This window comes from Cucurbita maxima, unplaced genomic scaffold, assembly GCF_002738345.1.
Source record: "Cucurbita maxima cultivar Rimu unplaced genomic scaffold, Cmax_1.0 Cma_Scf00066, whole genome shotgun sequence".
NCBI classification, from domain to species: domain Eukaryota; kingdom Viridiplantae; phylum Streptophyta; class Magnoliopsida; order Cucurbitales; family Cucurbitaceae; genus Cucurbita; species Cucurbita maxima.
The window spans coordinates 69408-86012 of record NW_019272082.1 but is presented as its reverse complement, the minus strand read 5'-3'; the positions used below and the strand labels follow the sequence as shown (position 1 = coordinate 86012).

Below are 16605 nucleotides of genomic sequence, written 5' to 3'. Positions count from 1 at the left end.
CAAACAAGCTCAACATGGAGATAACATTCATCAATCACCCGAAGAACAGATCAGAATATTCCTTCCTCCATCATACCACATCGGAAAACATTAATTAGACATGCTTCTCAATTCCTTTGCTTTAAGGGCAATTTCATAATTTTATAGTGTATGTCATAATTACACGTGTTCTAACCACCTAAGGTCCATCATGCTTGCATACTAGCTTGTCCTATCGATCCTTACTAGTATTACTTGCCTCAAATCCAGATTGTTACTCACTGGAATAAAGCCTGCCCTTTGAAACTTGTTTTTCAACGAGTTGGGACACCTAAATTTCTTGAAAGCTCTTTGGTAAGTCATGAATGGAATCAAATCANGAAACAAAATGATTTATTTGATATTGTGATGCGATATGTTATGATATGATATTATATATGATTGTTATGTCTGGAATGTTATGATGTGACATGTTTATGTAATCTGAAAGGTCAAAAGTGACAATAAATAAAATTAAAAAATACCACAAAATAAAATAGATGTTAAAAATATAAAAGAAAATAAAAAATTCCACAAATGTCAAAATTGACTAACGCTTAGTAGTGACACCCCTCTATGATAATGTAGCTCCTAAACATCTCTCTACCTCAATTGATACCTGAAAAAGAAAAAAGAAAAAAAGATGAGTATAAAAATATAATAAATAAGCAACCTATTTGGATGTAGGCTCTCATCATTTTCNTCAAATCAAATTTAGGTTAGTATGCATCAAAACTAGGACGAAATACAATCGAATAGGAGTCAAATCAGGTTAAAAGGGGAACCTCACTCGTTGGTTCACAGGCCCCACGCGCACAAACACGCGCGTACGGGCATGCCTGAGGGGGGAGGGCGCGCTCTAAGGTGTTGCCACATGGTGCAACCTGAATGGTCCCACCAAGGTCGAGGGCATGAGTTTGAAACTATGGGCACTCGCTGGGAGTCTGGTTTTTCTTACGTTGAGTCGGGTCCGATCATCTTTTCAGGATGCACGCAGGTTATTGGGTAGCCGGCCTTTGAGTCCTGCCTGACATAATATTTTCTTTATTTTTTCTCCACCAATGCACCCACCTTTCTTTCCACCTCAACGCCTGAAATATGTCCCCCAGTCGTTCATCTTATTCCTCCTCAACACTGCGATTTCTAAAAGATCAATTATTTTCTATTTTCTTTCTACCTTACTTGAATTAATATGATTCCTTCCCAAGATTGGTAGAATATATATCAATCTACNGTTTGAGTTAGAAATTAGATTTCAATAATTTTATATGAATTTTAGTAAATCACATCAATAAGTAATATCATATAAGTAATTATGAGTAATGTCAGATCAACAATTTTACATTAGTGGCTAAATGAATCGATTAAAAATTGGCAAAAAATATATGGGAACAGAATAATATAATAATGAAACTATAGTATCTAATAAATTGTAGGTTAGTTGGTATTGTATTGATAGACATATTTATATCCTAAGAAACATTAAATTTAAATGGAAAGATTAAGAATTTGTTAAATACTTAACAAAATTTAGGAATTAGAATTACCGAAGGAATTAGGTGAACATCTTTAATAGAGAGAAGCATCTTGGCATAAGTGAGAACGAATTCGAGGGACGAAAGCAAGATAATTTGGAGTTAGTGTTAGAACTTCGACTAAGGTCATCCAAATAAGTGGCTTACTATTGACATGACTATATTTGATGTTGACATGTGATATGTGGTTCTGTATGTGTCCTATATATTGATATGTGTGAATTGTTTATGAATCGATATGATTATGATATGATGTGTATATGTTATGATATGTGAATTGTATGATGATACTTATGGTACGATGTGCTCAATGATATGTTTGAGATAGGATACGAGAAAGATGCGATAAACGTACTAATAGAACGATATGGTTTGGATATGATTATAATAGACTAATAGAACGATATGGTAAGTATATGTTCCTGTAACAGTAAGACTATGATACATTCATGAAACAAAATGATTTATTTGATATTGTGATGCGATATGTTATGATATGATATTATATATGATTGTTATGTCTGGAATGTTATGATGTGACATGTTTATGTAATCTGAAAGGTCAAAAGTGACAATAAATAAAATTAAAAAATACCACAANAATTAATATGATTCCTTCCCAAGATTGGTAGAATATATATCAATCTACAAGTATGTATTTTTTCTTGTAATTTATTTCTAATCACATAGATAATTAACTTAGTCCAAAATTGGCAAGAAACATCAATACCTACCTCTTTTGATGAACATCGAAACTTCTATTTATAATATGAATCAACTGATTCCCTTCAAAGATTATGAGCTCCATCCTCCCTAGATTAACATACTCAAATTTTTGAACCTTACTCCCAATATTTCTCACATATCGGAGAGAAATTCTAAAGCAAAATTTCAAGAACTTACCTTCGGATTTTCTTCGTTCCTTGATGTTTTTGTACGATTGAGGAAGGATTTGTGAAGAAAGCTCTGCAAAAATCAGACTCCTCCTGATTGGATAGCAGTTGTGGCTGTTACTTCTCATTCTCTCTCTCTAAAACCTTCCTTCTTCTCTCTACTCTCTTTTTCTTTTCTTTTTCTTTTCTTTTTCTTTTTTCTTCTTCTCTTTACATTTCCCTAATTAGGAAAGGAGGAAAAATGACCAAAATACTCCTTCCAATGTTGACGGTTGACTTTGACCACTTTTCTAATTTTCAAATATTTTTCTTTTGTACTTTTCCAGAGTTGGTAGGACTTTTTCTATGTATTTTTTTCTTCTACACTCTTAAAATTTTCATCCTTAAGCTTCTCAATAAATTCTCAAAAGTTTGAGCTCGATAGGAAATATCAGGTATTTAATACCTCATCATAACTCGGGTGTTATAATATTGATAAACTATAAAAATGTTATATCATTGATGGATTCCAAAAAATTGTTACATTGATATATTTACAAATGAAAAGTCATATACTTTCCATAATATTGCGTATATGATAGGTCAATATTATCATTTTGATTATCACCAACATCTTCATCCAGATTTTATTTAGGATGTCTATCCACAACATGTCAAACACATCAAATAAGAAATTCTATTATAATAGGAAGTTTAAAAGTTGCTCCAAAATGGAAGTAGAAACAACCCATAAAAGGCAACACAACAATCATGCAAGTTCAATGGTCGGTAAACAAGATAATTGTCAACAGGTTTCTCAAATTCGATGCACACATTCTTTACTTTCCTATAATAAGTTTATTTTACTTTTATTGAATACCGTTATAAAACTTTATAACCCGTAACATCGAATGTAAAATCTTCCGAGTTATCTAAATTTTGTCAAATTAAATCTTTTAATTATAATAATATTTTTCAAAATTACTTCAAAGTCGTTTTAAACCACTTGAAGCATGCATTAGTCTATAAATATCACTCCATAGTTTTTCCATTTTTCTATCGGTACAAGTCAGTTTTCATATGGCTCTTTATGGAAACTTAATGTTTCTTATTTCTCTATGGCTATTTCTGTTTTTGAACCATGTCATGGCTGGAAAGACTGATACTTCACCTGTGCTTCAAACAGTATGGGCTAAGGCTTGTGACTCATCGGGACCGGATACTATTAACTTGCCCAAAGGCACATTCTACGTTCAAAGTGAGAGCTTTAGTGCTCCTTGTAAGAACAATTTTATTACTGTTCACGTCGATGACACTCTTGTGGCTTCCAAGATAATGTCATAATCATACATATCTAATATCATCCACAATCACATATAAGGTTGGCTAGACACTACTACTTTGTCAACTTTCGCTTTTTCACAAGTCATCAATATTACTCCGGAGGATGTAGATATCGATAGCTCATAGTCTAAAGACTCTATTTCAAGTTGAGCTTGACGAACAAACTTAAACAAAATAAAAGAATGTATAGAGCCTGAATCAAATATAGTGTAAGCATAATAGCCTCAAAGAAGTAAACTACCTGTCACCATGGTACTGACATCCTCCACAACTTTGCTAGTCGCGGCATAGGCTTTACCTCAGGTCCGATTCTGACAACTAGCACTTGTTTGACCACCTCCACCTCCTGAGAAAATTCTCTCAATTTTTACTACGTTCGGATATATTGCATTTCGACACATTCTTGGAGGTCGACGATCAATATATCATTATACTTTCTACTGTTGGGATCCATAAGACATCTAAGTATACTCCGCTTACTCCCCACTCACGCCTAACTACTAGAACTATAGTCACTTCTTAGAGTATTTATATTCAATTTAATAGCAACTTTAAAAGTTGTAGCAAAGTCATGAGATGCATGTGCTGATACTGAACCTATCTCCATGCATGTGCTGACACGAAACCTATCTCTACCCTCAAACCTTTGATAAAGAGCTTTGTGTTCTCTTCTTCGGTACCAACCAAATGAGGAGAAAATCTAGATAATTGTGTAAACTATATATCGTACTCATCCACTGATCGATTAACTTGCTTCAGCTCCCAAAATATTATTCGATTATGAAATAGCACCAAAGTAAGTAGGGTAATATTTTTCACAAAACTCTGGTTTAAATGTTGATCAAGATATTGGACCTCCACTTGTATCCATTTTAGACTTTTGATTTTCACAAAAAAATAAATTGGTCTGGCTAGCATGTACGTGGTACATTGAACCTTGTAACTTTTCGGGTTGTTCGCATATCTAAACTTCGTTTCAATAAACTCCAACCACTATTTAGCTGCCTCAAGTTCTACCACACCTTCAAAAGTGTGTGGTTCATGTCTCATGGAATCATGTAAGTACCCACTCTCCTCAATCATAAAATGTTTATCATATGTTGTCTCTATCAAGACTACTGTACTTGGTGACACTGTCGAATTTGTTGGAGGTACTGATGTCTGAACATCCATTCCAGGTACTTCAACAAATGGACTTAGCTTGATTAACCACTAGGGGTATAGGTGCAGTTGGAGTTGTCTGACTCTAAAAAACAGTCAGAGCTGCCTGTAATGCATGATTAACTTGTCTCTGGATCAGTGACTGTAATGCATCGAGAGTAATAATAGTGGCTAGTTGATCACTGGATGCAGCTAGTACAATACACTCTAGATTCTCCTCTATTGGAACAATCCTCTCCAGAGGCTACTCCTCACTCTCTGAGGCCACTTCAAACCTACCTCGTTTTATATTCCACAATAATACCATAATCCGTCACCCAAATAAATTATTGGTCACCACCAATTATTTTAAACTTTACGTAACACTTCACACAACTTACCTAACCCAAGAGAGATACAACTAAGCCAAACTAAAATTAGAGGGATCACTACAACAAAGGTACATTTTCATAGCATTGTAGTATAGCATTTTTTAAATAATGATATGAAAAAGAAGGAAAATGACCCAATAAAAAATAAATATTTTTTCCCCTCTCTCTCTTCTCTCCCATTTTTTTAGGTTTACTCTCCTTTCTTTTTCTTTTTTTTGGGTTTCCCTCTCTTCTCTCTAATTTCTTCCATTCTTTCTCATAGCCCTAGATCCATCCCTTTTCTCTCATTTCTTTCTCCTTTCTCTTTTTTGTTTCTATCTCTTATAGCTCATTTCTTCAGTTCTCTCTCTTAGCCTAGATCCATCTCTTCTAGGCTTTTTCCTTTCTTTCCATTGATAGGTTCAAACTCACCCATTTCTTTCATTAGGCTGGAAGTGATCGACAACAACCACAACAACAACAACGGCAGTCGAGGCGGCGATGAGGATCATGACCGAAACGTGGAGGATTGGGATTGGGCGGCCTTGCTATTGCAATCGTACAACCAGAATGAACTGGACGAGATGCAGAGGAGCTAGCTTCTCGGTCCGGTGGAGGGGAAGAAAAACAGATATGTTGACCCAGGTTGCGTAATCATGTCGAAGAAGGCTTCGAAATAGGAATAACGGTGGAAACAAGATGTGCCCATCCTATTTTTTTTCCTGACCGACGCATGGTACGGCTCCCCTTATAAAAGATTTTGTATTTAATCAACTTTTTTTTTTCTTCGGTTGTTGTTCAGTTTAGAAGCTTAGTGCTTGAAATGGCCTGAGTGGTTGCTGATAGACATAGATAGGGACTTTTGATTTTGATGCATCACTCTTGAATTTGATTCTTTAGTTATGTAAAATAGAGTTAAAGGTCATTTAAATACAGGAGAACCATTGTTGTAGAATAGCTTTCACTTCAGTGTTAGTAGGGCATGTTTGGTTGCGGTAAGAAATGAAGGGGTTAATGGAAAATCATGACCATTAGCTCATTATGTTATTGACTATTTGGATGAGAAGTATAGATATAGACACAAGACAAATTAATATAACAAGAATACAACACTATATTTTTAATGTCTAGAACATAAATGAGAGTTGCTTCCATTTAGTAGGGCATGTGTGCTTCCATTTCTTTTTATTTCTTTTTGCTCTTTGGACATTTTATATTTTTAGTTATTTATTATCTCTCACACATGTATGGAGTGATTCTACTTCAAAGTCATCATTGTCTTAATTCACTCTGAAAAATATTTATCTAATGACAAAATTTTAATTAAAAGATTCTTATCAATTACAAACAAACTTTTAATCCTTTGTTTCCCTCTTGATTTAAGCTTTGCAACGTACAATTTGTTAAAGTAGGCTGCACGGTCACAATTAGTGGTGTCATCATATATTTGTTTTGGTTTTAATGTTAATGATTTGTTCTTATACGGTACATATATGGTTAGTTGTTGTGGGAATAGGTTTTTTGTGGAATGGGAGTGAGGTCAAGGAATAGATGAAAGTGTTTCTCTATCTCATCTTTCTTGCATTTCTTGGAGATTGAGTAATTGTAAACTAAGTTCCTTCTTAGAATAGGTGGAAAATGAGATAAGTTCAATCGAAATTGGTTACTGTATTTCATATTCTTGATGTTCAACTATGGATTTACAGTCACTTCCTCTAATACTCGTCTCTATTTATGATTGTTTATTCTTGATGTTCAACTATGGATTTACAGTCACTTCCTCTAATACTCGTCTCTATTTATGATTGTTTTGAATTTTAAATTGGTTTTGGCGGGAGAAGATGTAGAAGTGCAGAGATACTTTGATTCTAAGTTTGATCTTCGTTTAAATGGTGGATTTTGTTATTATGGTTTGAATGTGACTTTGAAGTGAGATTTGAGAATCTCTTTCTAGTTTGGAAGAATTTTGATTTTTGAATTTGAACTTATACAGCAAGTTTCTCTCTATTGAATGATTATACATACATTTCAATGTGAAATTTGGAGAATCCTCTCTAAGTTTAGATTTCACTTTTTTTTTAGGCTAAATTGAGTTAAAGTTTTCCTTTTTTCTACTTATAAGTGTTTCTACTATTTTACTTTTTTTTTTTTTTTTTTTTGTTCCATTATCTTATAAAATGTTGTTTTAATATGTCAGCTGAAAAGTTTGTAAAAGTATATTCCACGAGCAAAGATGATAGAAGAATTACAATGCAAAGCCTTGACATGATAGCGACTCTCATTCATTGAATAATAATATAGACAATGGAGAATACTTTATCTTGTATTATTTGAATTACCCTCTATTTTAGGAAATTATTGAATATAATAATTTATAACTTAAATAGATTATAAAATTTCAATTATGAATTGAATTCATGACATTTAGTATTATGTATTTCAGGTATGTTTAGTTAAAGATGAGTACTTGAATTAAATTTTATTACAATATAATTAATTCAATAATATTTAAATATTAAAATAAATTTCGACAACAAAAAAAAATAATAAATTCTATGAAAAAGTTATTAGAATAATTATAATTATTATAAATAATTAAATAACTTTATTATAGCATAATATCAAACCTATAAATGTTATATTATAGCATTAAAAAAATGCAATTATAAGTTAAAAAAGATCGAATCACGAAAGTTACTACTAATGCAGATAATTTATTTACAAAATAAAAATATTTTCTTTAAATGAAGTAAAACATTCGAGAAACATAAACTACAGAATACTTACAAACTCAAAACACCAAGTTCACAAACAACAAAAGTAAATATACAAAAAAAAAAAAAAAAAATAATATAAAAATAAGACTCAGATCTAGATAGGATTCCCTAAACTCTCCAACTCGGTTGCCCTAAACTCTCCAACTCGGTTGCTTACTACCTCGGTTACTCAACGTCACGTTTATCTTAAAAGAAAAATGAAAATAATTTCGATGAGTAATTAATTTATTCATTTACAAGTTTTATTAATCATGTTTTATTAGTTAATTTTTATTAGATAACATTATTAAAATAAATTTAACTAATAAAATTTTAATTTAATTTATGTTCTTGAATTGGTTGAACTATCATCTTAATCATTATCCTCAAATAATTTAATTTAATAAAATTATATATTACTCATAAGTAATTAGTACAATACCTATATTGAATTAATTATACCTGGTGTATTTCAAAAATTAAATATAATTAATTTATCTCATTCATTCCAACATAAAATACACTTATTGCTATTTTTCTTTTGTTTCATCTTCCAATCCTTTTATAAATTATTTGAAAATGGCTTATTGATAAAAGAAAATATTTAAAAATAAATAAATAACTAAAAGAAAACTACACAAATAATTTATTTTTATTAAACACAAATAATCAAATGGAAAAAAAAAGAGAGAATATTATTCAAAAATAAAAAATAAAAAAATACGAATTATAAATAGGAAAGAGTTGAGAAATTAAGATCCAAATGACATTGATATTGACGAACAAAATGTGATTCAATCAAGAGAATCTGATAAAAATGAAACGACACATCAACAACTTAGGCCATCAAATAGAATCCAAAGGTCAAACCCTAAGTATGCGAAGACAGAGATAATAAGTTAGAGACATATGAAGAGGCTTGGCAGAAAGCGATGAAGGAAGAATACGGATGACCAAGTAGCAAATGTATTTACAAAAGAGCTAACATGAGAGCTTTCGTTGTTAGCTTAACATGGTGCAACGGATGAGGACTAGTGCTGAGGAGGAGTGTTAAAATGTCATCACGAGCCCAATAATGATTTAGGATTTTAGAAATAAATTTAGGAAAATGATTTAGGAAATTTAGGAATAAATTTAGGAAGATGATTGAGGTATTTTAGGGAAAAAGGTGGAAAAATTTTAGGGATAGATTGACTACCTATAAATACCCCTCCATCCTACTTAGTTCATCGTCCCAAGAAATCGCAAGCAATACAAAGCATAGTTCTACTGAGTATTTTGTAAATTCTTCTCGATTAGTCTTAATAAAGTGTTAGAGTGTTTCCCACATAGACTTGTGTTCAACAGGAAGAATGTATTTTATGTTACATGGAAAAGAAATAATATAGAAAATTAGAGGTGTACATGGTCCAAGTTAGGTTGGATTGAGAGATATTTTTGGACCACCCAAAAGTTAGGGTTGGTTGAATCGGTAACCAACCCAATAATTTTCACAATTCAATCCAACTCAACTCTCTATTTTTTTTGTTGGACTTAGAGTTGTTAAAAAAGAAAAAATTATTTAAATTTTTTTTTATTTATCCACAGTTGATAGTTATTCAATGCTATCTTACATAAGAGATATTAAAAGTTCACCAACAAATACAAATTAATCTATAATCACTCAAAAACAAATTCATCATTAACAACGAGCAAAACTTGTAGCATCGTAACATAGTTCAACATTATCATAGAACTAAAGACAACTAATGTAATGACCTGAAATTTTCTACTTAATTTAAGGTCGCTACTGTATACATATCTTAAATATTGGATGCGGTAGACTTCATTTAAATTCCATAAAACATATCCTTTATCTTAAAACACAACCATAGACTTGCGTGTTTCGAAAACATCTTTAAAACGATACATCAAACGACTTGAAAATAATCGAGCCTCCTCTTAATCGAGGCTCGACTCCTTTGGAGTCTTAGTCATTTTTTACTGCCTTCGAGGAGGCTTGACTCATTTTTTTTCTTTTTTTGGTGTCCTTTGTTCGACATTCGAGGATTTGCCCATCTATTGGCACGACTAAGTTTAGGGAATGACTCTAATACCATGGTAGACGAACACGACTCGATCTATTGGCCCAAAGGTCGTCATGGTAGTTTAGGGCCAAAGGGCACGGCTAAGTTTAGTCATTTTTTACTGCCTTCGAGGAGGCTTGACTCCTTCTTTTTGGAGTCCTTTGTTCGACATTCGAGAATTTACCAATCTATTGGCACGGCTAAGTTTAGGGCATGGCTCTGATACCAAGTTAAGTTGAATGGCACAATGACCTCACCTAGGGTCACGACCTCATGTATTTATAGATGTGTATAATGAAGATTATATTCTAAATCATAGATTTAGTAACAAACCATGAAATCATAGATTTGGTAACAAAACTATGAAATCATAGATTTGGTAACAAACCGGTAAATCATAGATTTGGTAACAAACTAGTAAACCACTAAATTATCTTACTATATACAAATATGATCTATTCTACGTTTAACACCCCCCCTCAATCTAAACGATGTACTACTAATTTCAGATTGCGCCTAAAATTGCTAAATGAAGGAGCTGGCAATGGCTTTGTCATGATATCGGCGAGCTGATCCTTGGAAGAAATTAGTCGAACATCAAGCTGATGAGTCGATACTCGGTCACGAACGAAGTGATAATCAACCTCAACATGCTTCGTCTGTCGATGAAAGATTGGATTGGCGGAAAGGTTGGTGGCACCAATGTTGTCACACCACAGGCTAGGCGCTCGCACTTGCGAGATCCCGAGCTCACGCAAGAAAACTTGGATCCAAATTAATTCGGCAGTTGCATCAGCAACCGCCTTATATTCGGCCTCCGTACTAGAACGAGAAACTGTTGATTGTTTCCTCGAACTCCAAGAGATAAGATTGCCATAAAAAAAAATCACATAGCCTTCACTTCGACGATCATCAGGATTCCCAGCCCAACAACCGAAAAGGCACTCAACAAATCAGTGTTGGACTTTGTAAGACACAAACCCATATCAATAGTGTCATGTAGATAACGAAGAATTCGTTTGACTACCGCCCAATGTATAGATGTTGGGGAGGACATGAACTGACACACTCTATTGACACAGAATGATATAACAGGACGTGTCAAAGACAAATATTGGAGAGCACCAACGACACTCCGATAGCGAGTAGTATCCTCAGGCGAATCCAATAACAACTTCTCACTAGGAAGCATAGGTGTGGGCACACCTTTGGAGGTGAGCATATTGGTTCTGGACAATAAATCTTGAATGTATTTATGTTGTGTCAGAATAAGTCCATTGGAAGTATGGCAGGCCTCAATCCCAAGAAAATAACTCAAAATGCCAAGATCCTTGATGGAAAAATCATCATGAAGCTGTGTAAGAAGTTTCTCAGTAGCCGTAGAAGATGAGCTGATAATAATAATGTCATCAACATAGATAAGGATATACATCTAAATGCCCGTCTTGTTAAAAATGAAAAGAGAAACATCAGCCTTTGAAGGTGTAAAATCCAGCTATAATACTTTGGAGCTAAGGCGAGAAAACTAAACACGCTGAGCTTGTTTAAGGCCATAAAGTGACTTATCCAGCTTGCAAAGATAACCAGGGTGTTGAGAATCCACGAATCCAGGGGCTGCTTCATATAAACATCTTCATTAAGAAAGCCATGAAGAAAAGTATTTTGAATATCAATCTGTTGAATAGCCCAACCACGAGAAATAGCAAGAGACAATAAGAGCCGAATGGTAGTGGGCTTAACAACTGGACTAATGGTATCATCATAATCAACGCCATACTGCTGTTTAAAACCTTTAGCAACCAAGCGTGCTTTGTAGCGATCAATAGAGCCATCTAGCTTTTGCTTGAGTTTGAAAACCCATTTGCAATCAATAACGTTAAGACCAGCACGAGGAGGAACTAAGTGCCATGTCTTATTTTTTTGAAGTGCCTGAAATTCATCATTCATTGCCTGACGCCAGAGGGGATGCTCCATAGTAGTAATATGTGAAGTAGGTTTAGAGGCAGAAGACCGAACTACAAAATATGCTATTGTTCCATCTATACGCACCTTGGGTTTCTTGATATTGTGCTTCGATCGAGTACCATACGAATGAGTAGTAGGTGAAGGATCCACATTTGAGGGGACAGCTGTATCAACCGTTGTGAGGGGAGCAACCGATGCTACAGTAGTTGGTTGACCATCGGTCGAGGATTCGACCGGGCATTGTGCAATATCATCTGCTGGCGGAGGAGCCGAGGCCTCAATCATTGGCGGAACAACCAACGCCGATTCGCATGGCAGCGACGCGGAGGATGTAGACACCAAATTTTCTGCATCCAAAGAGTTAGTAGGCACAGACATGCATGTGATCATTCTCCAAATTAGTACTGCTATTACCCAAATGCAAGGTGCACAAATCAGGGGCATTATGCGTCGACTGCATGATTGGGGAAGAATTAGGTGAAGCTCTCTTGAATGGAAAAACGTTTTCATCAAATATGACGTCTCTAGACATATAGACACGACCAGAATCGGTGTCAAGACACTTATACCCTTTATGTAAAGAACTGTAGCCTAGAAAGACACATTCCATTGATCGAAAAGAGAACTTTTGTTTGTTATAAGGACGAAGATGAGGCAAACAAGCACACCCAAATTTTTTTAATAAGGAGTAATTTGGTGGGGTATGAAAAAGATGCTCTAAGGGGCATTGGTTATCGATGACACGAGTAGGAAGACGATTGATGAGATATGTGGCTGTAAGAAACGCGTCGTCCCAAAATTTAATAGGTACATGAGCATGAGCTAGAAGGGCTAGGCCAGTTTCAACAATATGACGGTGCTTGCATTCAGCAGACCCATTTTGTTGATGTGTGTGAAGGCATGAAATACGATGAGCAATTCCAAGGGAACGAAAAAATGTGTTATGAATTTTCAAATATTCCCCACCCCAATCAGGACCCACTTGATTTTAGTATCTAGGAGGCGCTCAACATGAGCTTGGAATTGCAAAAATATACGAGGAGCTTATGTACGATCATGCATCAAATAAATCCACGAAAATTTACTAAAATCATCAATGAAGCTAATATAATATTTAAAACCCCCAACAGATGGAGGTGTAGGGTCCCAAACATTTGAAAAATAAGTTCCAAAGGTGACGAAGACCTATGGGAAGAACTAGTATATGGTAACTGATAACTTTTTTGCTGACTGACATGCATTACAAATTGACAAAGATAACTCAATAGCACACGGAATATTATTGAGATGCAAAATTGATTTTACTACTTGAGATGAAGGATGTCCAAGACGTGCATGCCATTGGGCACGAGTAGTAGATCTGCTCACCAAGGCGTGCTTGAGATCATCAACATCAGATGGCTTAATAGAATAAAGACCAGATTCACACCTCCCATCTAGGAGACTTTTCCTCGACCGTCGATCCTTAATAGAAAAATGCCAAGGATGGAATTCAAAAGATACGTCATTATCACGAAAAAATATATGAACGGAAAGAAGATGTTTGGAAATTTCAGGCACATGCAAAATATTACACAATGCAAGAGGACGAGTAACAATATTAATTAGAGAATGACCAGGTATGAAAACATGCAAACTTGCTCCATTGCCGACTTTAACTTGTTCACCTCCATGACAGCATTCACGCACAGCGAGATGATCCAGGTCACTGGTGATATGATCTGTAGTGCCTGTGTCGCCGTGCCAATTTGGGTCAATCTTGTAAGAGGAAGTAGCCACCAGTGTCGTAGGAGGAGAAGAAGAAGGTTCATCTTGATAGAACTCATCCATCCTATGCCAGCAGCGGATAGCAGTATGCCCCACTTTGCCGTAGATCTGGCAGAAAGGACGAGCAGAAGGGCCACGACGATCACCAGCAGGACGAAAGGGTGCATAACCTTGAGAACGACCACGACCACGATCCCTATGCCCACGATTCTTCTGCTGACCACCACGAAGAACATAATTGGCAGAAGATCCAAGATTTAACTGAAGATCAGCACGACCAGTATAATTGGTAGAAGATCCTAGATTTAACTGAAGTTCAGCCTGGTGTTGTAGTTGGAGAGCTTCAAACGTCATTAGATGTGCAAACACATCATCAAGCGTGAGGGCTTCACTCTTGGTAGTCATTGAGGTACCGAAGGGATCATAGTCAGGGCCAAGACCAGTGAGAAGATACGCGATCACATCATCATCCTGCAAGGCAAAGCTGGCGGCAGCCAGCTCGAGGGCCAGCCCTTTAATCTTGCAAAAATAATTTGCAGCAGATTGATCTCGTTTCTTGGACGTGGTGAGCTCAACACAAATCTGAGTAGTGCGAGCACGAGTTGACGACAAAAACATTCGCTGCAGGGTATCCCACACCTCCTTGGACGTAGTAACGACAATTACATCGTGAAGAATCTCCTCAGACATAGAGGAGAGAAGGCCGCTAAGGACCTGTTGATCCTGATCATACCACTGATTATAGGCCGGATTATAGACCAGCTCAGCACCAGCAGCAGTTGAGGAAGGGACCAGCTTGGCAGGTGCGACATTAGTGCCATCGAGGTAGCCCATAAGCTTCATACTTCGTAGGTAGGGGAGGAGTTGGGCGCGCCATATGATGAAGTTGTTTTTTTTAGACAAATTGTGACCGCATGGTGTAGAGGGATTGAGACGGTGTTGGAGATGGTGGATGGAGAGGAGGAAGAAGAAATGGTAGACATTTAAAAAATAAACCTTGGCTTTGATACCATGTTAAGTTGAATGGCATAATGACCTCACATAGGGTCACGACCTCATGTATTTATAGATGTGTATAATAAAGATTACATTCTAAATCATAGATTTAGTAACAAACCATGAAATCATAGATTTGGTGACAAAACTATGAAATCATAGATTTGGTAATAAACCAGTAAATCATAGATTTGGTAACAAACTAGTAAACCACTAGATTATCTTACTATATACAGATATGATCTATTCTACGTTTAACGTGAAGAATCTCCGTTAGGAGTTAAGATTTGTTTTGATTAGATTTTGTTTAGATTTGATTTGTTTACTGGTTTGTTAACATATTTTCTCCAAATTTTTAGGTAGATTTTCTAAATATCTTTTTGTATTCTCTATATATATAGAGCATTCTTGCTCTTCATAATTTAATCATCTTATCAATCATTCAATCCCTCATTCTTTCAACTAACAATTGGTATCAGAGCTATCTTCTTAAGGGATCAAAATGGGAGGAGAATCCAATTTTTCAAATGTGGGCAGTTCGTATAGAGACTTATTTGGAGGCTTTGAATCTTTGGGAAGCAATAGAAGAGGATTACGAGGTCCCTCCTACAGAAGGAAAAGAAGACAAGAAAATCAAAGGCAAAAGCTTGCTTATTTGCCGCTGTATCTGAAATGATCTTCATGCGAATAATGTCCCTCAAAATAGCAAAAGAAATCTGGGATTATCTTAAAGCTGAATATGAAAGGATTCATGGAATGAAAGTCCTGAATTTGATTAGGGATTTCGAGTTGCAGAAGATGGAGTCAGAGTCGGTGAAAGAGTACTCTGAAAGACTTCTCAACATCGCCAACAAGGTGAGATTGCTTGGGTATTAATTGATTCTAAGATCGTTGAAAATCTGCTAGTCATTGTTCTAGAGAAGTTTGAAGCCACCATTACTACTCTAAAGAACACAAAAGATGTTCCAGAGAAGTTTGAAGCCACCATTACTACTCTGGAAAACACAAAAGATTTATCAAAGATTTCTCTTACAGAACTCTTGAATGCTTTACAACCACAAGAGCAAAGAAGGTCTATGAGGCAAGAAGGGGTGATTGAAGAAGACAAAAGAAGGAGGTTTCAAAAAATCCTATCCACCTTGTCGCCATTGTGAGAAGAAAGGTCATCCACCATACAAGTGTTGTAGAAGACCTGACGCCTTTTGCTCTAAATGCAATCAACTTGGACATGAAGCAATGATTTGCAAAGCCAAAGATCAGGTGAAAGAAGTAGATGCACAAGTAGTTGATCAAGAAGAAGAAGAAGATCAATTTTTTATGGTCACTTCTTCCTCAGGCAAAGAATCAAGCGAGAGCTAGTTGATTGACAGTGGGTGCACAAATCACATGACATATGACAAGGAATCTTTTGAGGAATTAAGACACACCAAAGATAAGAGAAAGAGGATTGGCAATGGTGAACACTTGGAAGTCAAGGGAAAAGCCACAATAGCTATAACAAGTTATGAAGGTACAAAATTTATTCCAGATGTTTTATTTGTACCTAAAATTAATCAAAATCTCTTAAGCGTTGGTCAGCTACTTGATAAAGGCTATAAAGTGTTGTTTGAGAATAAGAAGTGCTTGATCAAAGATGCTAGTGTCAAAGACTTGTTCAATGTCAAAATGAAAGGAAAAAGCTTTGCTCTAAATTCAACGGCCTTTCTATCCAAAGTTAGTGCCACTAAGATTTGGCACAAAAGACTTAGAACCTTTCATCATCGAGGGTTGCTTCA

The 16605-nt window shown here is 35.3% G+C and overlaps 1 non-coding gene across 1 annotated transcript; it reads right to left on the bottom strand.

Annotated features, from left to right (window-relative positions):
- Positions 1 to 14174: 14174 nt before the first annotated feature.
- Positions 14175 to 14314, bottom strand: LOC111472179. Its single transcript, XR_002715372.1, has one exon. It is a non-coding gene; the product is annotated as a small nucleolar RNA Z247 (small nucleolar RNA).
- Between the last annotated feature and the right edge of the window lie 2291 nt (positions 14315 to 16605).